Here is a 23,600-nt window from a genome sequence, read left to right on the forward strand (position 1 = left end):
AGCAAACCCAAATGATATTATAATGAAGCAAACATGGTAATCCCTGTGGTGTAATAAGAGTCAGTGTCAACCAGACTATTGTAGCTGCATGTTGCAGCTCTTTTCCTGCTGTGAGTTGGCCCTGCAGGCAGGAAACATAAAACAGGCACTCCCCACTCCTAATTAGAGGAACGGGAACTTATTAAACACAATCGCAGTCAGCCCTAAATTCAAATTATTAGTTTCACTGCATTGTTATTAATAAATTGTCAACACACTTACACCAATATAATACACTTTCCATTATTTCTGTTAGAAGCGGTAACTGTTGTGGTGACGGGGAATAGACGCATTAGCTCCACTTTAAATACACATTAACAAAGAGTATAGTTCAGTTGGGTTAATTTAACCCCGCTGAAAAAATACAGGCAGTTTGAGCCGACATCAAAGCAGCAGAGACACAGCAGAGACACAGCGCTCACATCTACCTGTGGCATTTCTGTCAAAGAGTGGCCTTTTCTTTACATTCAGCCAGTCATAGCTACAGCTCACACACACACACACACACACACACACACACACACACTCTCAACACATGCAAAAATCAGTGACAAAATTCAACCTGTCACAAAAATGCACTGACGCAAGGCTGAGAATGATGCCATCATTTCCAACTCTGAGTGTTGTCAGGGAATATGCGCGCACACACACACACACACACGCATGTTGTCATAGGTCACATTTTGGGGACTTAACATAAGCGTACATTGGTTTCCTGGAGATCTTCCCAAACCAAACGTGTGCCTGCCAAACCCTTGCCCTAACCTTTCCACACGTCTTCACCTTAAAGGTCCAGTGTGTGACATTTAGGAGGCAAAAAATAAATAAATCGGCCGAGAGAATATTCAAATATGTTTGCACGGGTACAAATAAAATGACTTTGGTTTTCACGGCCTTAGAATAAGCCGTTTATATGTACTTTAGGGCCTTGCTTGTCTGAGGCCACCATTGAAGCAGAAGGTCACCACACAAATGAAAGAAGAATAACGTTATCCTTGCCGTGTCATCTGCACTCACACCATTAGATGTCACTCATTCTTACACACTGGACCTTTAATATTCAGTGATATAAATGTATTTTGTCCCCAAACTCCAAAACACAGAAACTGCTATGAAACAGCAGGCAACAGTATTGTGACATTCCAGATTTGAACAATGACAAAAATGAATAAAATATAATATAAAAAGAAAACATTCACTGGTTCTAAACCCTCTTACAGTACACGTACGCCTGCTGGAGTTGAGTAGCCACTTGAGCTGAAGCTGAAAAAAGCACTTTTTTTATGACCACAACACTGAAAAGATTCACTTTCGAATCAAGTGAACCTTCAAATTCCCCCCCCGCGTGTTCTGGCCTACACTCACTTTCATTCTCCCTGACCGTAACACGGCGCTGTGTTTCTCCCGCCGTCGTGTGACAATGGCTCAGTATCAATAGACATCATCACCACAAGTGTATACAGCGCAGAGCAGACCGACCGCAACATCGCTCTCCTGACCACACTCAGGGTTTATGTTCCATGTGTTTAACCCTCCGTTGCATTTCTGCTGCTGAGCGTCAGGCGTGTTTATACATTATGTGTCTGCAGCAAATGATGCATCGTGTACGTCGTATGCGGTCGTGCATCCTGGAAGCCAAAACTTGTGAACTGTTTGGAGTTCGTTCAGATCTGCAACATGTTTAAAAAAAAAAAAATCCTCCCAATCCTCCTCTCCAAATCCTCACTTTCCTCCTGCGTCCCAACAAGCTAAAGTAGGAATTCTGCAGAGTGGGTTATTTTGACAATAGAGGTAATCTATGCCATCAGCAGACTGCTCCCTACCTGGATATAGTCTGTGGTTATCTGTGCAGAAGCAGCAAGCACACAGTCAGTCAGCCAGGCTGCGGACTGCTGCATGGGGGAGTTTGGGATGCAATGAGTTGAGGCTGTAACACTGGGCTCAGGGGAAATAGGGAAATGGGAGGAAGAGGAAGGTGGGGGGGAGGGGGTGTGCAGGGGTGGAGGGCGAAAGCGTGAAGCGCTGAACATTCTGGCACAGAAATGTCTGACATAGTAATTGAACACGTGTGATTGTATGTTAAATATCCAGTTCCATCAAGTCAATCCTCTCAGCAGCAGCATCATCTGTGAAATATGAAACGACAGCTTCCGCACGCTGAGTAATCACCATAGCTGGGGATGAGAGGACATCGCTGGTTAGAAAACAGCTAGAGTTCAGGTAAACTGGAGTTCAGGAGACTTAGACATGGATCGCGAGTCGTCGTCGTCGTCGTCACCTCATAAATTGATTCGCTTCCTGCGCGTGTGATGAAGTTTGGACACCGGAAAACACACAAACCGCAAAAAGACGATGTTGTTTTGCTCCTACGAGAGTTATCATTGAGTTATTTGGTGTTGAAAGCAGGTCAATCACGTGCACACAGCTGTTTCATGCTCCAGCACACCCTTAACTGTCACAGCCAGACAAATCTCTCTCTCTCTCTTCTCTCTCTTTTCATCTTCACCCTCTGTCTCTCTGAAGCTGGGTGTCAGGGATGACTACTGTAATGTCCCTGCAGAGGGTAAAAACACCCGGGCAGTAGTGCAACAGTGTCTGACGCGAGGCTTTCAGGTGCCGTCATTTTCTCTTCCTCAAATATCACAAGAATAAGAGTGTGTTTGAGGCGGAGCAAAGGGGAGGGAACCCAGCAAACACAATGTTTTCCTCCACGATAGACTGCATGCGTCCATGAAACCTACCATTTCTCCCTGATTCCCCCCCCCCCCCCTCTTATTTTCAGAGACTGCTCAGACACAGAACATTATATCTCTGTCCCGCTTGTTCAAAAACAACGTTTTTATCAGCTTCAGCGTTAGTGAGAACGAAAGAATCGGGTGAATAAACTCGTTTCTGCTTCATCTGCTTCATTTTTGGCAGCAAATGCAAATTCCGGCGTCATTTCTGATGCAACACTAAGATGTGGACTCATCTTACTGCCGTTAGCTAGCCTGCCTTTGGACTTTTTTACCTCGCGACGATGCTCAGTATTTTGTATTTCCACTACTTTTTACACGGGACTGAAGTAACGGTCAAAAATCCCAGTTATACTCACTGATTTTAGTATGAAAGAAGCTTTAGAATACAAACTATTTAGACCTCTTTTCTTGACTTCTAAGTATATTCTCTTTCTTTCTTTCTTTCTTTCTTTCTTTCGGGGTTGGGGGTCTCACCCTCTCTCCCAGGTAATGTGTTTATTTTCCTGCAACCATCCTCTAGTTGACGGCGCTGTGGCGTTTCTGCCCTCTTATCGCCTGGCCCTCGCGGGGCACTTTAGCCCTTCAAATCCTGTTTGCCATATAGTCGTTTTAGAATCTGTGAAATGAGTGCTAGGGAAGCGTGGCCACAATGTCTGCCTGTGTTGCTACTGGGCTCAAATGGGCTTGGTGCTTTTTTTTTTTTTTTGTCCAGGGAGATGCATAAATGGAAGTTTTTAACACCTCAAAGGAGGCTGGGCCTTTGTGGAGCCACACTAGAGAAGGCTGTCAGTCTCCCGAGGAGGCAGACACACTCAGTGCAGCAGGACAAAGAGCTTAGAGGAGGACAATCAGCAGGGGCATCACTCTGCTGTGGGCACCAGCCACACACACACACACACACGTACACATCTACATTTGTGGCTGCACATAGACTTAAAATGGCGTATTTCATCTTTCTCAGACACATGCAAACACCATAATATGAAAAGAAGCGTCTATAACCGCCGTTATTAACGTAAACTAATCGATGAACTGATTGATGACGAGGTTTAAAACCTGGATCAAACAGCGTAATATAAACACTGTATTTACACCTGTTAAAGCTGCACAATACCAACTGTAAATAGATTCATGAGTGATTATGAAAACATGCTCAATGAAAATGACAAATATAACCGGCACAACAAACAACGCCGTTTGCCCACTTATTGATTTCATCTCCACAAGTAATTTCCTCATTTCCATCCCAGTTTTCCTTATTGAAATAATTGTCTTTATTCGCCCGAGTACAAGCCAACAGCTGCTATTTACAATCAGCCCTTATGCTGTTTAGATGGCTACAATAAGCATTTAGATGCAAATATCTCTGCCTTGTACAAAGGACTTGCAACTTCTGTCAGGAGCAACATAATCAACCTGCAATTGTCTCCTGCCTCCGAGTGCTTTCCAGTGACAAGGCTTAAGCTCTAAGCATCTGTATTCAAATGATTCCCTATTTCAGGCGCAGTTTAGTGTGGATATTTTCCGACAGTACGCCACTGAAAATCAATCACATGGTGAATTAAACCAGAAAGGAAACAACTGATCCATAAATGATCAGGTTACAACACGGCATCGGTGTCTGCAAATTATTCACTGTTTTCCTCGTTTGGTGAAAAGCAGAGATGCACTTTTTTTTTATTTTTTTTTTGACTTGCATTACAGTTGACAGATAATTATTTTAGTGGTGAGCGCCACACAATGCAGGCAGACGGCTTTAACTGAAGACCTGGAAACACTTGCTGCGTCACAGGGTAAAGAAAGTCTTGAATGGGCTGCAATTGTCTCGAAAAAGAAAATAAAATCATATTTCATGTTGGGAAAATGACACAACACTCCACTTTAGCATCATCTCGCTGCTTATTTCCCTGCACCCTGTCCAAAATCTGACAGTTTGCTCTTAATTCTCTAGAAACTGACAAAAGAGAACACACACACACACACACACACACACACAGCTGACATCATGACTAAGATTTAAGGCACTGGTGTAAATCTGTTAGTGATGGGGGCCGTATGCTTCGCTTTGGCTCCACTTGGCCCCGTACAGCCATTTTAACAATTAACATTATAACCTCTGGGGGTTTTTTTTTCTATCTTTTTATTTACAGTTGCAGAGGTCATTTGTCTCCCCCCCCACCCCCACCACCACCCCCCCTCAATTAATAGCAGCGTATGTAAATGAATCCATTTAGGGGGAGGGAAAATGATCAGTTTGAGAATATTTCTGCCTTCTTAATCTTCTAAAGAGGGAAATGATTTAAAAGGAGGACACAAATCTCCAGTGGCATGGCAGGAACTGTGGGGCACTTTCCTTCCTCCTTCTCTCCCCCCCCACCTCTATTCTTCCTCTCTCGTCTCACTCATGTCTCCCTCCCACCCCATCCCTAGTTCTCTCTCCTCCTCTCTTTACCGCGTAGGGTTGCAGGGACCACGGCTAAGGGACAAGAAGCTGAGAGCAGGGCTCGAGTCGCCTTGTCCCCTCAGAGGAAACAAATGTAGTGTTTGAGCCACTGATCACTGGCATAATTGAGTTTAACACTCCTTTTCTGGATTAAAAAAAAAGAGCCTTGGAAATGTAAGGTCAAATTACCTCTGCAGTCAGGCAATAAATAAGTCAAACAAGGTAAGAGGTTCCTGCCAGTATATGTTAGTGGCAAATTTAATTAGCAGGGAAAACAGGAGGCTCTTTATCGGACACTCTTCCATTCTGTGCAGCACGGAACAAAAGCAGAGTTCAACTCCCAGCTCTACAGCAAAGGAATGGATCTGTGAGCAAATTACACATATGAAGTCACATTTCTGCACCAAAACATACTGTAAATACTATGTTTTGTTGAGTTCTGTGCCTACAATAGCCAAAACATGTGCCACAGTCTTTAAATCTTATTATAATAACTAATATTAAGCGCTTACACACACAGGAACAAAACCAGACAACAGCACAGAAGTTTCCATGCTCCCACTTTGCATCAAACTCGGCGTTTTTGTTATCTTTGCGATCGAAAGGCCCCTAGTGGCAGACGTTACACACTGCGTGTTTAATTAATCTCATCACTGAAAGTCGTGTTTGACAGATTCTCCGACCAGTCAATCATTTAAATGATAATATGACCACAATATCCACAGAAATGTTGCACAGAGTCAAATTTCACAGCAGGGGAAAAAAAAGAAAAAAAAACATGAAGTTTGAATAACAGTCTTGTCCATTAGTCTGTTTACTTTTTTCCCATTAGCCACTATATCCTATACAGGCCCATTGTCCATTGATCGCAGCACAAGGAAAGGAAATAGGCATAAAGTAAGGCTGAAGTCTTTAATGGAGGCGCAGAAGGTGGCTGCTCGAGAAAGGCACAGAACAAGGGAAAGAGAGAGAGAGAGCGAAAACACTGCTCTACACCCAACGGGCTACAATGTGGCCTTTGTGACATAATGCACTGTGCACAGCAGATTGTGGAAAATAATCCAAATTTTACTGGCTCACATATCCAGAAATAACAACTGACATCACAACTTGTACCATATACGCCATGTGTCTGGGTGCATTTTTACATTTAGTGCAGAATGAGGGGGGGGTAAGCAAAACATTGTGGAGCAGTTATTATGTTCCCATCATGCCCCGCGAGCCCATTACAGCATGGCAAAAAAGCAGCGGTGGAAGTGAGAGACTCACAGCGGGCAGAGGCTACAGGGAGAGAGCTCGGCGCAAAACCTACAGCACACTGTTAACTGCTGGAGAAAGACGGAGTTCAAACAAACACTTTGCACCTACAGATTATGTGTATTTAAATCCTGGCAGTCATTAAGGTTTACTTTTTTTTTTTCACTCTTCGAGTGTCGAGTTTGCTTCTGTGCGCTGCCATTTAAAAAAAAACAGCTAAAAAAAGGGAATAATTATGAAGAGAGTGCAGCTGAACAGCAGGAGAAAGAGGCGACAGACAATAGGAACATGAGGTTAGTGTTAGCTGTATTTAGAGCACAACAGGTGGGTCACATGAAAGATCGCCCGTGTTTTTTTTATTTTTATTTTTTATTTTTTTTACTTGTCCAGCACATGCTTCTCATTATTCTACAAGAAAAACTGACATTGCTCCAAGGCAAAGAGAGCGGGCCCTCCATGGCTACTACCACTCACCACAAACTAGTTTTCAAGTATATCTTACATTACATATGAGTATACATTGTGAAGCTGAGTATGCTTTGAACATTCCCCGGGGACTAAATGAAAATGTAAATAGATTAAATTGCATGTCCAAATATGCAATAAGTGCTGCAAGGTAAGTATGATCGATGTAATAAAGGGAGAAAAAACACTTTTGAGAGTTTTTTTTTCTTTTCTCCGCTTGTAACAGATGTCGAGTTGGAGTGAACGAGCCAAGCTGACTTTTAAATAAAACTAGCCGACCGGTTCCGCCAGGCTTTACAAATATAATTTAAAAATGTTGAAATACTGAATAAAACATATAAATAAATGTGCTGAAATATGTGACTGAAAAAAAAAATCCAAAGCTGAACCGTTTCAATTTTAAATGGCAAAAAAAAAAATATTTTAGAGAACAGCCTTTGACCAAGTGTGTGTGTGTGTGTGTGTTGGGCACATGACATGTCACGTGTGTGTGTGGACATACAGTATGTGTCTGTATATTCTGTGTATAACAGAGCCCCACACGCGGTTTCGGGGTCGACAGTAAAATGTTGAAAATGGGGGGAAAAAAAATAAATATTACCCTTCTTTCTCTTGAATAGCCCAGAGATAAGCACCCTTCAGCAATGAAGCCGGTGGAGTTTAAGCTTATTATGAATACCTCTCAGAGCGCAGAAGCATGTACTGTAGAAATCAAAGGGAGTAATAGGCAGGTAAGCCAGTGTCATTTTAAGGAGGAAGTCAGTTGTGAAATTGTAAAATCGACAATCTCCAGCCTTCAGACCACTCGCATAAATGATTTCTAATGGCAGTGGCTATCACATCGCTGGAAAAGTTTGGAGTTTGTGAGGGGAAAAGAAGAAGAAGAAAATCTCTCTATTGATGGAGACAAATAATAATAAGAGCATTTATCACTTTGATTAAACAGCACACGCTCTGGGGATCATAAGAGTGTGTGACTCTGCCCTAAGCTTCCCAAAGTAGACGCCGCATGGCTCTGCACAACATTCCTCATGGTTTTCATGTTCAATTGGCTGTGAAACAAAAAAAGAAAAGAAAAAGAAAAAGAAAACGAGAGAGAAACTAGCTCCAAACTGAGTTTGTCTTGATTTTTACAGTAATGATGTTACGGGTACACGAGTGGCTGATCATGTTTCTGAGCGAGTCCACATAAAAACACGGACTGTGGGGTCGCGCCAGCGTTCCAACTGCATTTTTGTGTCTAATAGCTTAAGTTGTGAAGCCGCACTCCCAAGATCTGCTTTAAGGATGATATAATACGACTGCGCCGAGGCGGCCTGGACACACACACACACACACAGGTTCTACGCAGCTATCCTTTAAATGACTCGACACTGACTCACATTCACTCGGACAGCCTAACCCAAGCCTTATCCGCCCCTAACCGAACCACAATTCAAATCTTAGCTCTAAACTTAACCAGTTTTTTTTTTACGAAATGAGGTTCTGCTTCATTAGGACCAGGTTTTGGGTCTCCATGAGGACTACTGGTCCTGACAAGGTTGGTCTTTATGCCAGGTCCTAAAGAGGCAACAAATACAAGTCTCCACACACACACACACACAGGCTAATACGTAGTGTGCTTTTCTCCTCTGAATATTCATCCATGTTTCCACATCATCTGCAGGTCGCCTAATCACAGTCACTTCCCCTTTAATCACAGGGCTCTAATTAGGTCCTAATAAACCATTTTGCCATCCTCTTGGAGCGCCTCTGTGTCACTCACACATCAAACCATGAAATACTGTATTAGGGGGCTGTCAACCTCAAAGGAGCGCTCCTCCAGCAGCGGTGATACAGATACTGCAGACACACCCTCTTACACTAATTGAAATTATCGAAAGCTCCGCTTACATGTGACACTTGGCCATGTCTGAAACCATGGACTGAAGTGCTGCAGTCGAAAAGCATGACGGCTGTGCCAGCACTGAGGCTCTACTGGTTTCTCTGATGTTGGGTAATTGTTTAAACCTGAGTGGATATGGCACAGGGCCTCGTGCTGCCTGTTCTGCCAAGAGAGGAGGAGGAGGAGGAGGAGGAGGAGGAGGAGGAGGAGGCGAAAAAGAAAATGTTCTTGCTCGCACTTTTCTCCTCACTTTCTTCTGTTCTAATTCAGTCCAGCACGGGCTCGAAGGAAAGCCTCAACGACTCCATGTTCATCTTGGAGAAGCAGTGTTGGGGACGATGATCACTGACCACAAGTTGATAATGATGACTGTTTAATTAGAAGCCTTTCTTTGGCCTGGCCGCAACCCAAACTCCTCCACCCTGCAGATGGTGACCAATAAATTTAGCTTTGCAGAGGACGAGGAGGAACATTGTACCTCCCCACTTTACCCTCAACCCCACCCCTAACCGAGGACATGAAGCCTTTCTCTGTGCTGACGAAAACACAACCGTGGCTCTCCTGCGAGCTCCTGAGCGATCACCTCGCCCCCTCTGAATTAGCATTAGCATTTCATTTAATATTTGTCAGGGAAAAGTAAGCTTCACCATCTTTTTATTTCTTGATTTTTCACATATGGGAATGTTTACGTTGAACATTTAACGTCAATGTTTTTTCTCAAACTGCACTAAAATATAATTACAATTTCTTTTCAGGGTTGTTGTTTTTTTTGGGCAACTCAAAGCACTTGGTTAAAGTAAGGGAAAGGCTGTGGTCATGCTAAGTACATTATGGTTTAAGTTGGGGAACTAAAACACTTTGTTAAGTTTAGGAGAGAAAAAAAAACCTCCACACCTCCAGTCTCTGGCACTGAATTGTGAATTTCCGGACAGAGATTAAGACGCATTACATCAGTATTAAGTCGGTGTTTTAATCCGAAACTGCAGCCAATGCATTTGTAAGTTGTGATTTTGCGATGTCCAAACTATGATCGCAAATCCACATATCCACCGCGAGCGCTTGTGCAAACGACGTGAACAAGATACTTGAGAGGGAGAGCGAGTTATGAAGTCATGTGTATATATCCGTGTGTGCAGTATGCAAGGTCATTAATTGTGGTCGCATAAAATTCCACTCAAAGCCAAAGATTCATCCTTTTTTCTTCAATCTAAATACGTTTGCTCGTCCATACTCGTCCCACAATGTGTTTCCACTCTGCTAAGCAAAGTTTTTGTAGATCTACACGGACTCTACTGACAAGTGAAAAAAAAAAAAAAAAAAAACTGCTTCTCAAACTCCTCCCATCTCTGTAGAGTCCTCTCCCACCTCCTGTCAATCATCCTCCGTCAGAACAGGCCTCTCCTAGAGGTTCCTACACCGTACTGCCAGTATGTGTGTGTGTGTGTGTGTGTGTTGTATGTGGGCGGGTGGCGTGTGCCAGAGTGGCTATCCCCTCAGATTGTCAAAGAGGCTCATGGGAAATTTACTGCGTTGGCCAAACCGCAGGCTTTCTCTATCATTTCAGCAGATTTCTCTTTTTTTAGTCCCATTCAAGAAAGTGATTATCGCAGTCAGTTCTTTCTCCTCTGGCTCTGTGAGTCCAGCTCTCTGGGTTTTCCTCACTTTGGTCGCACTTCGCTCATACGTGTGCAGCTCGGCCGGTCGACCGACTTCTCTGGTGCAATTAAAGATGTTTCCACTGAGTTTTTGAACTATGTTTATTAATTCATCGATTCTCCAAAACTGAGTAAGTGGCTGGTAAATGAAATGACTTTTTTTTAACTCGTTGGTCTTAGTTGAAAGTTAATTTTATTTCTTGCCAACATTAGTGCCTTTGCTGTGGTTTTGGTCGTATTATGGAGCGAGTAGACAGCGTAATGGATAAAGTCATTCCTGAAGTCACTATATGGGGAATGATGCCATTTTGGAAACAAATGAAAAGCAAGTGTCAGCGATTATTTACATACTAAGCTTTTTTTCCCTCCACCTTGAGAGTAGTGAAAATTTCCCTTGTAAAAAAAAAACTCCCCCAGCACACGGTTGTTTTCTTGGACTCGGGGAGACCGAGTGTGAGCTGCACAACATCTGAGGCGACGTGAACCTCTGCGTCATCCGTGTCATCTTCAGTCTTTGAAAGTCGCTCTCAGCTCATCTTCTCGCCGACAGGGTGAAAGAGAGGATAACAAAGCCAGACGCGGAGTGACAGAAAGGCAGAAACCGAGAGAAAGCTTGCGGTCGGGTCTGTTGAAGCCATTTTCTCATAATGCACATTAAGGGCAAAGCCCTGTAACACGTCCAAGTGGGTGTAAAGAGGAATTATTGAGAAAGGAAACAAAAGACCTGGGTAAGAAGAGATGCTATGGTTAACTTCATCAGAACATTTAGCCACAAGAGCCTTTCCATCATTTCCCCCACCCTCGCTCTTTGTCACTTTGATTTATTTTTGGCATCGAGCGTTAGCATTTTCCACAGGAAAAACTGTCGGGAATCTAAATTTCTGGCACGCTGTGTCCTTTCTTTTTCCAAAACTTCCTCTCCTGTTTTTCGATGTCACAGCAGCTGCTACGTGACGCAAACCGCCGATCGCTACTTGTTTCCATCCAGCGGTGACTGACACGAGTGTGTTCCCGAATTAAGAAAGATCCAGAGTCATCAAGTCAATTTAGTGACGGTGTATTCATTACGAAGAAAAACGCACATGCCCAAGCCTCGCTTTGCTCGTTTGCTCCGAGCGCCGACGCGAACAACGCACACTCGAGACTGCGTTGCCAGTCTGAGCTGAAAACAGTGGTGTGCCAGCAGAACGGCTCCCAGCCTCCTAACTGTTGAACTGCGCAGTAACGCGGTTCCAGATTGGCAGGCTTAGCCGTAGCCGTGGAGCATATTTTACATTTCATGTCGGATCAAGCTGGCAAACACCGGGCCGGCTGTCGACCTCCACCAAACTGGATAAGGTTCTAATTGTTCAGCTCGTGCAGTCAGAGGAGACCTGCGTTACTTTGGATACAAGGATAATGAACGCCTCCTCAGACCATGGACCAACAAAAAAACGGGATAAATAAATGCATGAGTCACCAAGGTTCAGTGACTCCCACGCCATTACAGCGCTGTTTCCTCCTGGTTTTTTTAAAGGTCCTCTTTTACGTCACATCTACATGAAGACGCTCAGTGTCGCAGCAGCAGAGGATCCTTTGACACTTTCCTCCATGGCAGCAGCTTGCCCGCGGGGATGGTTCTGATCTGAGGCACAATGTCAGGGATCACAAGGAAGAGGCTTGTTGTGATGCTTTTGTGTGTGTGTGCAGCACAAAGGGGGCCACATTACACTAATCTCTTTTCCCTTGTTCATTCATAAGACACAATCTTGTGTCTTCAGAGCTTCTCCAATTCTAGTCGGGCAGAAATCACATGAGGCTTCTTTTATTCTTTCCATCTAATCCCAGCATAACGCAGCAAGGTCATACATAAAGCGTGTGTATACGGTCGGTATCCAATTTTGCCAGATTGATACGTAAGGATTAATTCTTTCAAACTAAAATAAACATCCAGTGGAAGCTTTTGTGGGGAAAAGTGGGGAAAAAAATAAGAATCATCTTCGCCAACTGAGCTAAGTTCTCGCCCTCGTGTTTGTCTGTTTTTCTGAGCGACGTAACTCAAGAACTAAATGACAGATTTTGATTAAATGTTTCGGGCATGTAGGTTACGGTCCACCGAAGAAATTATTTAATTTTGATGGTGATCCGGGAAAGGAAAACTGAGCAGTGTTGGCGGCGATGTCTCTAGTTAATATATGAGTTTCTCCAACAAAATGGTTGCCAGAAGAAAAGAGAAAAAAAAACAAGAAGTAAGAAAACAAACTTGTGTTTTCTTTTTCCTTTTTTTTTTCATGTAAAAAACGGCTTTGGCTTCTATTTCCAAACGCCTGCAAAAGGAACATGAAGCGACACGAGTGTTTGTTTAAAAATTCAGTTTCAAACACCTGCACTCTCTGCACACAGCCTGACATTCTCAGCCTTGGTCCATATGCTTTGCATGTGTGTGTGTGTGTGTGTGTGTGCGTGCGCAGGGACTCCAAAATCCACCACATTTTAATTACTGCCCGGCTGCACTGTGTGCCTCTTTGATATGGTAATAAAGGCAACCGTCTTGACACAGCCACTGTACAAATCTTCATTTGATTCATAAAAAACAATGAGCTCGGCTAATTCCTGCACCTGATTACAGTCCCAGACCTGTGTCGCAGACACGTGGACACTGAGGCCATTCCAATTAATTTTACATATTAATGTGTGTCTGCTTAGCATAACATAGACTGTAGCATTGAAGTCAAAGTTAATTATGCTATGGACTAAAAAAATAAATAAAAAAAAGTCCAATTATTTTGATGAAAACATATTTGGTGGGAGAGTGAATGATATAGATCAAATGGGGCCACTTAGGTTACTTGTGCAATTATGCACTTCCTGTGAAGATACACATATTTATCTTCTTCGTGTGTAATCCTTTAATGTTTGCAATACTGTTCACTTACAGCAGCCACAGGGACACGATGATCTAGTAAGAAAAAAAAAAAACCAGCTCCTGCCCTTCGCCGATGTTCAGTAAGTGCTGCAACGCGGAAAAGGCTCCGTTTGGGTCTGATGAAATCTCACATGTGTTCGCGTTAGATGTTAAGAGCGAGACGTCAGCTCCAAAACAAGTCTCTCAATCAGACCGTTTTGGAGCAGCTGGTGCATCGCTTTGTTGTTCGTCCTCATGGCTTTTCATTTCAGACGGAGATGTCGGAGGTGATGCCACCACTGTCTGCTCTCGATGACTCAGCTGACCACTGATTTCATCCACATGTCTCGTCTGCGAGCAGTGACAATGGTGCAGGCTCGGCTTCCTCATGCACGAGCACAAACGCACGAGCGGAGCGCCGTCACTTTGCTTTCTTTTACGCCACGAATCACTCTGGCGTCAGAAATCCTTCTCGTGCTGCTGTGACTGCTGTGACTCTTCACCAACCCGTCGAGGAACTTCTTCTCGACGGGGACAAACGCAACAAAAACAACCCTCACATGGCAAATTTCCAATTAGTTTTGATCATTGTTGGAATATTCTACCGCAAATTAGATAACACTTAGAAAGACAGATGTCACAACATGTGCTGCCACATTTATTATCTCCTGCCGTCCTCCACCCTTCTGCTGCTCCCCCTCCTCTACCTTTACCAGGCCTGCTGTTGTTTACCTCCTCTCGTCTTGTTTATCGTCGAGTCTCGCAGACACCGTGCCCTCCAACACGGAGACTACAACCTGTGCACGCCACAGCATCACACCCCCACCCCGCTCCATCGTTCCCCCGCCTCCCCCCCTGCCCACATCCCAGCAGCAACAAAATAGCTGTCTTTCTGCAAAAAAACACAGTGTTCAGTGGGCTGTGTGGAAACATAATGCAACGTGTAAAGTCTCCGTGATGTGGCTCAAATCATGTCTCACACACACACACACACACACATTTTTTGGGGGGGTTTATTTGACGTTTTCAATCAAAATGTTTATCAAACGTTGAAGCGACAAATCTAGGTGTCACTCACACTCTCACTCACACACACACACAGTGGTCACAGTAACTGCTTCAGGCTCGACAACTTTGTGTTGAATAATATCACACGTTCTTTTTTTTTATACTGATCTGAAAATGACAATAAATCACCATCATATGAGGATTTAAAAAAAAACAACACATTTCTTTATCTCCTCTAACTGTGAAATGGGCTTATCATGAGTGAGCTGGCACTGGTTGTAATATCATTTAAGAGTAATGTCATTCCCTGCAAGGGAACACACACACACACACACACACACACACACACACTCTCTCTGGGTTAGAATGAAAAAGATGCAGCACAAGAGCGAGGCTGTAAAATGCAAACTGCATCAATATGTCAGTCAAATTAATAAAAAAAAAAATTGCCACATGTGAGGAGATGATTAAATTCAAATATCAGCATCAGTCCAAAGCAATAATCAATAATCACTGTGCACATTTATGGAAAAATGTTCAAACAGCATGAAATAAAGCCCATTTCAGCCTCTCTTACTCTTTCTTCCTCCTCTTTTTTCTTTCATCCCTCTAATTGCTGGCACAAGAGCTCAGTCTAAACAAACCCTACCTGTGGATGATGGGGACAGTTAAAAGTGGAGCTACCAATAAATTCCCGTGTGTGGCAGCGCAGTCTAAACAAGGGCTCTCATTTGTTCATTCTGCCTCTTCTTCCGCTCAGTAAATCAGCGTCGCCTCAGCTGCACTGAGTAACACACGAGGAAAAGCAGCAAAGTTGCTCTTTAACACGGGAGACATGTGTTTGGACAAGGGAGTGAGCAGAGGGGCTGCAAGTCCTATTATTATTATTATTGTTTTAAACTTAATGGCACATGAGCGACTTTAAAACGTTATATGCGGAGTCCAGGTGGGAAAATTCTCTGCAGGAAAAAAAAAAAAAAGAAAGCGAGATCATCCACCCGCAGAATAAAGTCCTTGAAAAATAGAGAACACGCGCAAGGCCAGCGAATAAACAGGATAAATATGATCTCATCATCCCAGCAGCTTAGAACAAATAAAACCAACCTTTTATCTTTGAATTCATCTGCAATTAAAAGCGCATAAATGACCTGCAGGCATTTATATTAAGTTGTTCTGTTTTATTTAACAATTGCAAAGCAAGGTGATTAATTAAGATGTCGGTTGGAGGTGTTAAATAGGAGCCAAGTGCGGTTTGTTTGCATCAAAGGGCTGAAACGGCGCTTTTCACTCTCTCCTCTCCTCTTTTCTCTCTCCCTGTGTCTCTCGCTCTTTGCTGAGCGACACGCTGAGACAAACTCGTATAGAGACACAGTCCAGTCTCCCTGTATAGCAATCAGGACAATGTGCTGAATGGGCAGTCTAATTATAAATGTGCCATTTAGGCTTTGGTCTCCAGATCCGTCTTACCTTATGAGGAGACCTGCGGTCACATTTACACCGAGAGCAAGAAGGAGGAGAAGGAGGAGAAGAAGGAGAAAAACTTCAACTCAACTCAAACAACACATTTTTCTTCTTCTTCTTTTTCTCTCTGCAATATTTTTTTTAAGGCGTTTCAAAGAAATAACAATTAAGTCAATGTGTGTGTTTAATAATTACACTGATGACACATTAGCACGGACGTATTTTTAAGAGTTTACAGTGTTGACATTCACGGCTGGTTACAGTGTTATCGCAGTTTTATGAGCCTCGTTTATTGGGACTTGTACTTTTCTTTTTCTTTTTTTTTAGAAAAGCGATCAAATAACGTCATCCGGATTTTTTTTTTAATTTTAAAAAAGTAATTGAAATTAATGATCAATAATTATCAAACTTCTGATGTGATTTTTTTAAGCAGTTGAAAAATAAGTCGATTTTACATTTTTTTAATGTGTGTTTTAAGGCCTGGTGATTTTTCAGTTGAATTAACGTAGATAAAAAGTGAATAGAATCATCGTTATGAATCGTATTTGCACTTTTCACACACACACACACACACACACGGACAACTCCTGTGTGTGTTTGTGTGTGTGTGTGTGTGTGTTCACACACCCGCAGCGCCGAGCTTCTGAGTGTTTCGGCTTAAATGGAGAACTGTCTGTCCAAGGGCATCTCTCCCCTAAAAATGTTTTTAATTTAATTTATGGCCTGTGCATTCTTTAAAGGTCAATTCCCCTGACCCTCTCTTCTCCCACCGAGAAAGTTAAGGAAGAGCGAATTCCCAGGCTGCACCAGGGCCGAACTCTGTCTCTCTGACAGGAGAAAAGAAGAAGAAGAAGAAGAAGAAGAGAAGGAAATCTACAGAAGACAGAGGGAGTGTGAGGAGACGAGTGGAGGAACTTGTCCAGCTCTCATGCAGGGACAGGGAAAACCGACCGGGACGCGCGCAGCGAGGACAGAAGTGAAAGTGTCTCCAGCAGCAGATTCAAATCAACATGAAGTTAAAACATGTCACAGCTCAATCAGAGTCCTGTTCAAGTGTTAAATCAGTGACAAAAACAACAACAACAACAACAACAACAACAACCACAGGAGTGCGTCTCGCGCTTTACTCCTCTCCGTTACCGCGCGCCCGCGCGCATAAACCAACACAACAACAACAAACAAACACACAAAAACATCATCTCAAACCTGGAAACGCTGCGTCGACGTTCACTTGTGATAAACTTGGAGGTTTAAACGTCGCCGCGGCTTCGCTGCTTCTGCGGTGGGTCCGTGCGTCCGCGAGCGTTGACGCTCAACTCTGCTCTCACCGCCGCTTCTGCCGCTGCTGCTGCCGCTGCTGCTGCTGCGCGTGTTCTGGTGGAAGCGACGCACCGGATAATCGCAATAAGTAAGTTTTGACGCTCACGCTCTGTTAAAACCCGCGTGGACCCGAGTGTGTCCGCGCAAGACATCCACTTTTTGGTGTGCGCGTGCGTTCTGCTCTCACTTCACTGACAGCGGGTGCGACTTTTTTTTCTCTCCGGGGGGAACCGAGCAATAAAAGAGGAAAGGAGGAAAATGTTAAACAGAGAGGAAGCAGTCGTGTTGTTTACCTTAGTGATCGAGCCGTGGAGTGGAGTGGATAAACTGTGCGTCCTTTTCCTCGTGCGCGAACGAAACTCGACCCAGCGCTGAGGCTTTTTATTTTTTCTTCTTCTTTTTCTTCTTCTTTTTCTTCTTCTTCTCCTTCTTCTTCTTCTTCTTCTTCTTCTCCTTCTTCTTCTTCTGTTGACTGAAAACTTAAAAGTCTACACTCACACGCGGCGGCTGCTGCGTGGGGATCCCGTGTCTGTACTCTGAGTGAAGTTGAGCTGTCCACAAACTACAAGTGGCTTTTGTTGTTCGCCAATACCTGCTCTCCCTCTCTCTCTGTCTGTCTCTCTGTTTCTCTCTCTCTCGCTCTCTCGCGCTCTCTCTCTCTCTCTCTCTCGTGCTCAGGAGAAGACGGTGGTGGAGGTGCTGTCAATCTTGGCAATCAATGCGCGCGGCCATGTCGCGAGTATTCAAAGCATTTCCCGTCGTGCAACATCAGAAAGTGAGTGGCCGGGGCATTGATCTGAGGAAGGCAAAAGAGGCAGGACTCCCCCCTCCTCTTCCTCTCCCCCCCCCCTCCTCCCCCTCCTCCCCTCCTCCTCCTTCCAGACAAGAGATGCAAGAGAGCGAGAGAGAGAGAGAGAGAGAGGGAGGATGTGTGGTGAAATTAAAAGTGCAGTGAGAGAGGATGGTCGTTCCATTGGCCGCAGTTTGCTCACTTTAATAAACGTATATTTAAAATGATCATCACTTAAAGTTGACAGCGACTCCTTTCTCTTGCTCCTTAAGATTATCCACTTCCACTCTGCTGACACTTACGCGTTAAACGTATAGATTTATAATGAATGTGACGCTGACCTTGTTCCGGCTGCGGAGGGAAAGTTGTTGCAAGAGGAAAGAAGAAAAAAAATGGATGTGAGAGAAGGAGAGCAGGTGAGAGGAAGAGTGGAGGTTTTTTATAGGATTTCCATAAAAGCAATCAGCACCTTAAACACATCATTGTTCTGTTCTATATCACAGAAGAAACAATAACTTTAAATTTTAACACAGCTGCAGCTTCTGTGCACATTTAATGAAGTGGAAGTCACATCGTGTTCCTTTAATTTAAAGGGAAAATAGGATTGTCATAAATTAGATCCATAAAAGATACGTTGATAGCAGCATATTATACATTATTCGCGTCACGCCAAGCGTTTAATTATGACTTTACAGTTTCCACACTGCATTATTGTAAGCTAATTAAATTACCGCATTTAAAGAACATGCCAGAAATAAAAATAATAATAAAAATAATAATAATAAAAGACTCATCTTTGTGGCGAGAGTCATTTCAGCAGGGAGGCAATTTTAATTAAATGATTTAAAAAGAACGAAATAAAATAAAAATGTAATTATTGTGTGATTAATTATTTTTGGGTAGTGGCGCGAGAGGGAATTTTAACGTTTACAATTTTAACCTTTAACACACACGTATTTCCATTTGTTCATTTATCTGTGAGTGTGTGTGTGAAGAATATTCATGTTTTTGTTTTAACACACACACACACACACACACACAGTTAATAATATTAGGTTGAATCCGTTATTTTAAAGCAGATCATAGAAAATCAACCTGACATTGGACAAAAAAAATTCTAATCAGTCGCCAGAAACAGACGCTATTTAAAAAAATGAGCATAAATACGGTTTTAAATGATCAGCTGATCAGAGTTTAGAGGAGGCCCACACACACACACACACACACACACACACACACATACACACACACAATAATTATTTCAAAACAATCAGAAAAGGAACGAAAACAGCTGATGGAATAAAAAGAAAGTTGTGACAATAAAACCAACACATGATTACAGCACTGATCCTCATTAAACATGACATATACATACTGTATATACATATATATATATATATATATATATATATATATACACAACAGTGTGTGTGTGTGTGTGTGTGTAACAGCAGACTATCATGTGTCACATCACAGAAGAGAAAGAGGAAAGTTACTTACAATGAGCTTAGACAGCAGGAGGAAATTCTGATTGTTAACTGCAGAGTCACATAGAGCTGAAAGAGGAGGAGAGAGGTACAGAGAGAGAGGGGGAGGGAGAGAGGGAGAGAGAGGGAGAGAGGTGGCTTCAGCTCAGACTCCAGGAGCATCGCAATGTTCAGCCTTGCGTCCATTTCACACGCAGCAGCAGTTTGTTTCCCCTTAGGTGGAAGTTTTAAGGAAGAAATAAGAGAAAAGAAAGATCTTACCTTTATAAAAATGAACTTTTCTTCCTGTTTTCCTCACTCATGTAAAAACCACACTTCTCTAACTTGGTCACCTTCTTCTTCTTCTTCTTCAGAAGATGAGTGAGTGACATAAAGACCTCTAAACTCACACATGTCGTAAACTGTGACAGTGTGTGAGTGTGTTCCTGAGCCACGGAGGATGACGATGATGATGATGACGATGATGATGATGATGATGATGATGATAAAGTATCTGCTGTGAGTGAAACAGCCTCTGAAGGAGCGGACTTTTCCTCTCGCCACCCGCACGCCAGCGTGTGTTTGACGTGTCTGATGCGCCACCTTTTGGACACAGAGGGAACAACACCTGTCAGTGTCATCTCTGTCCCGCAAAGACCAGATTATCTCTCTGCTGCTGCTGCTGCTGCTGCTGTGGAGACAGAATCAGATGATCTGAGGTGAACTTTAATTAAATGTGCGAAATAAAGGCATAATATGAAATTATAATCCTTAAATTCCTGCTGCTTTCTAAATAATCTGTTTTATTTATTGTTGATTTTCCAGCTCAGACGTTCATGACGAAGAGTAAAAGACAGTCCAAGTTGTTTTTAATTTTTTTTTTTGGTTGTTTTTTTTGGGGGGGGTGTTGGGCTGGGCTGGGGTGGGGGGGTATAAAGTATGAGGCAGACACATTTGCATATACCCTGTGAGTCTTTGATGCATCTTGAAATCCAAGTCTGGCCCATAAATATTTGAAAAGGAGACGGCATGAAAATCAACATTTTTGTTACATTAAATTAACATGTGTTCTTCTCCTGTTCTGCATGCTTAATTAGAGGACGACGCCATTCAGTGTGTGAGTGACTGAGTGGGGGGGTGATGATGTGTGTGTGTGTGTGTGTGTGTGTGTGGTGGTGGTGGGGGGGGTGTCTTTGATTACAGTGCAGTCAGAGCAGTTTTCAAAGGTGTGCAGCTGATTCATGCTCAGCACGAACAGTGATTACTGTTCTCGACGTGGATTCATAATTATCTGCTTTACCAAAGAAGAAGAATATGTATGTATAAAAAAAAGTGACTTTAACACATGCCAGGACGCGTGACTTTAGACCGTCTATGGTCTAAGGTATGTTTTTGTTAACATGCAGTGTATAAAGTTATATAAAATTATACATTTCATGTCACTTTATAGAATACTTGTAATTGTCATGAGAAGATTTTCACGGTTTGAAAACACGAGGATGGAAACCATTTGTTGTGAATTGAATTTAAATAGAGTTTATTTGTTTATACGATAATTTAAATAAAGGAAGTTTGTGGGAAATATTCAGTTAATAACTTTTTATTTGATATTACATATGCAGTTTTACATATTAAGAATAGATGTTATGGTATTTACAGATTTTCCCATAATGCTATGCAGCTGTAGAGCAGTAATCGCTGCAAGTTAGCAGAGAAGTTACTGTATATCCTCCGTTTCCCACGCATGTAAACCACCTTTTCTCTTTATTCAGTCAGTAAAGTTCAGTTTTAACTTAAAAGTTGAAGTCCTGTCTCGCCACTTTGGACGTAGCTGGAACACGTGAGGACGAGTGAGATCAAGTGAGACATTTGAGAACTTTGAGGCTTTTAAAGTCTTATGTGGAGAGATGGAGGCGGCAAAGCTTTGCCAACAGTGTGAGGCAGCATCGGTGTAGTAAGAAATGTGCGAGGAAGAAGGAACCTCACTGAAATGGAGAGTGTGACTTGTAGAAGATCCACACACTTGAGAGGGTTTTATTTTATTGCCAGTGATGTTTGGAGCCCAACAGGCTTTTCCTCAGACTATTGACAAGTAAAGAGTCACCGTCTTTATTATCCACAAGTACAACATTTATCAGTCATGTGACAGTTACTTACGCCACAAAAACCCTGACGAGACATAAAGACCAACTTTCACAAGAGAAACACGCAACACAACTTAGTCATGTCCGAATGCCAAGTTACGCAATTAACTCAAACACAGAATTTGCATACATGCAAATGGCCTCTCTCCCTATTGGACTTGCAAAGTGGGACGCTCTGTTCTCATTAGTTGACCCAAATCTCTTACTTGTAACTCTGGATTTCATCAAAGTTTAGTCAGGATCTAATATTTCCTTTCAAGTTAACAGAGAACCACTGATTAGTCGTGTTGAAATAAGGAGTGCAACATGCCATTTCTAATTATATACTTAACAGGGACACCAGCACACAGCCGTGTGCCAACAATACTGCAAATATTAACACCGTACGACTCAAAAATACACTTTAAACCAGTATTATGTGGTATTTAATGTATGCATTCATATATTATTTTAGGTCCAATTAGTGATTTGAACACGTAATGACATCCTTTCATGTCAATAAGTCACATTTATGTTGTCGTATTGTTAATTATACATGCGTGTTGTCAAGGTAATCTGACCATTGAGTCCTTCATAAGAAATAAATCCTTGCATTTATTTATATATGTAGCTTATGTTCATTTCTGCTGATGCGTCAAAAAAAAAGAGAGACTCATGTAAAGAAACATTCACAGCCTCTCAGTGGCATCGCTGTGTGTGTGTGTGTGTGTGTGTGTGTGTGTGTGTGTGTGTGTGCGCGCTGCTTGATTAAAGACGAGGCCCACAGGCGTTTGCTTCATTTACAAAGCAATTGCTTTTATGTACAAAAAGCCCAATTCACTGTAGGTATTGTAAAAGCCGAGCGTTTAAGGAACACGAGATGAATTCATTGTTGAATGTTAATCATTCATGTCGGAGGAATTGTCTTCTCTCTCTGTTGAATATATGAAGCCAGTAAACGCCATTATCCAATATTTATCTCCACTGTATCTCTGTTTGAAATGTAAACACACCAGCGCTGAGATAAAAGATCCCACAAAGGGTTTATTGTTTCATTTCTGCAAATGCTTATGTGAGCGTGGTGACTATTATTCAGCTTTTTTTTTTTTACATCGCGCTCACACACTGGGGGGAATATTCAGTGATTCCCGAAAACTCTTCAATTATTCAACAAATTACAATTCTCTTTCTTACATATTTAAAAAATGTAGCGTGTGCGGAGCTCGGGAAGAGAAGAGGAATGATAAAACGGCATGAAATACTCTTTTGAAATCAAAGCACCTATTGCATCGGGTTCCTTGCTTTTGTATTTGTTCAATTGGACTACAATCCGGATCCCCGCTGCGTGTTTCCACTGTAGTGTGATCCTCAGACGTTCCCTGTGAGGAACAATAATATTTATGGGATGGAAATAGGTATCAGTGGGAATCAGTGTAGGATCTCTCCTTTCTCTTCCTCGCTCTGCTGTAGTCGAGGGGGGGGGAACGTGTGAATATGTTACCAACGCAGTGTAGTGAACAATATAGACTCCAGAACAAGGTCAGACTTTACTCAGCAGGGTCTCAATAGACTCTTCTATTCAACCACAGACCACAGGCAGAAAAACAACAACAACAACAACAACAACACGGTGATTCCAGGTCTTTATGTACTTATACAAAAGTGACTCCACGTCAGGAAAGCGCCGCGCTCGCCCGTCTTTCTATCTGAGAAGAGCATCTCTGAAGCCAGCGAGTGCTTAGTGAAGGATTAATGCGGGAGGCCGTGATTGCGTTTAACAGAACAGGACCAAATTAGCATAATAGGCCCCTCTCTCATTCCCTTTGAAGTCCAGAGCACGGAATAACAAATGTATATGAACCAGCAGCCAAACGTCAATACATGGAAATGCCACAATCCTCAGTGGAGGGTCCTGGGTGAGTTTTTCTTCTGCAGGAGGAGGAGGAGGAGGGAGGGAAAAAAACAGCCCATTTTATTGCTAGATAAGCAGAAGAGAAGATGCGATGGGTCTTCTATCCACCAGGGCCAGCAGGCACTGTGGGGGCCCCCCTTCTAGATCCTGGAGG

The 23,600-nt window shown here is 42.8% G+C and overlaps 1 protein-coding gene and 1 long non-coding RNA gene across 7 annotated transcripts in view; one reads left to right on the forward strand and one right to left on the reverse strand.

The window, feature by feature from the left end:
- Positions 1-17,929, reverse strand: part of sox6 (SRY-box transcription factor 6) — a 122,828-nt gene extending 104,899 nt beyond the window's left edge. For 5 of the 6 annotated variants that reach the window (XM_058629007.1, XM_058629006.1, XM_058629008.1 and 2 more), the window contains exon 1: positions 17,449-17,929. The gene's annotated coding sequence lies outside the window, so the exon portion shown is untranslated. Of the gene's footprint in view, positions 1-17,041; positions 17,287-17,448 lie in introns of those variants that run through there. The other variant, XM_058629003.1, reaches the window with a different exon arrangement.
- The window catches only part of LOC131459316 (uncharacterized), a 233,381-nt gene extending 213,293 nt beyond the window's left edge, over positions 1-20,088 (forward strand). The window contains exon 7 of the long non-coding RNA XR_009240235.1: positions 19,786-20,088. This is a non-coding gene — a long non-coding RNA (uncharacterized LOC131459316). The remainder of the gene's footprint in view (positions 1-19,785) is intronic.
- Positions 20,089-23,600: the final 3,512 nt, after the last annotated feature.

The sequence above is a fragment of the Solea solea genome, chromosome 5 (genome assembly GCF_958295425.1).
Source record: "Solea solea chromosome 5, fSolSol10.1, whole genome shotgun sequence".
NCBI lineage: Eukaryota > Metazoa > Chordata > Actinopteri > Pleuronectiformes > Soleidae > Solea > Solea solea.